Genomic DNA, 782 nt, shown 5'->3' with positions numbered 1-782 from the left:
CTCTTTTTCTCTTAAAAGCTCAAAACTCTACTTCACTTGATTAATCTCCAGGTAGACACTTTTCCCTCAAAGTTTCAAATTTTTCCAAATTTTTTCATCATTCTTATGAATTTTTTTTCTGTGCCATGAGTCGACCCCCAGAGTCAACCCTAGGATAAAGTTGTAATTCTATCAAAACCCTTCGGGTGCTCTCTTTTTATTGAAATTTTTTTTTGAGCCGACTCAACCCTTCTTCTTTCTCCCACCGAACCAAAAGCTCTCCCTCTCTTCTCCTTCAAATTAAAGATTTCTCTCAAATCTCTCTTCCCATCGATTTTCATCCTTCAAATCATCCATTTAGGAACCAACTTCCTCTCCTCTTTCTTTCTCACTTGGACGGTTCGAGCTTGCCTTAGATTCAACCCCTCTTCTCCAAATCAGTGATTACCTCTCCAAAATCTTACTTTTTCTTCTAAAATTCTTTTCTCTCTACCTCTCATTTAGTCTCCTAAGCTCCTTGCAAGTCTCTTTTATCTAAATGGCTTCCAAAATGAAACTACCGCAAAGAAGAAAATCTGTTCGCAGGTTGGAAGAGAGTGCGTGCAAAAAAAGAATAGCAGCCGAGTCCTCTCCTGCTCCAATCCCAGCTCCAGTTTCTACTTCAGCTTCTACACAGTCCCCAATCAGTCCAAGTAAGGTACCTCTCTCTGATCGAAAAGTGAAATTCGAGAAGAATATAGATTTCAAGTTTTTTGAAAAAAAAGGTTCTCTATTGGATCAAAGATTAAAAATCAAGGATGGGA

This window comes from Elaeis guineensis, chromosome 10, assembly GCF_000442705.2.
Source record: "Elaeis guineensis isolate ETL-2024a chromosome 10, EG11, whole genome shotgun sequence".
NCBI classification, from domain to species: domain Eukaryota; kingdom Viridiplantae; phylum Streptophyta; class Magnoliopsida; order Arecales; family Arecaceae; genus Elaeis; species Elaeis guineensis.
Note: the sequence above shows the minus strand (reverse complement) of the source record.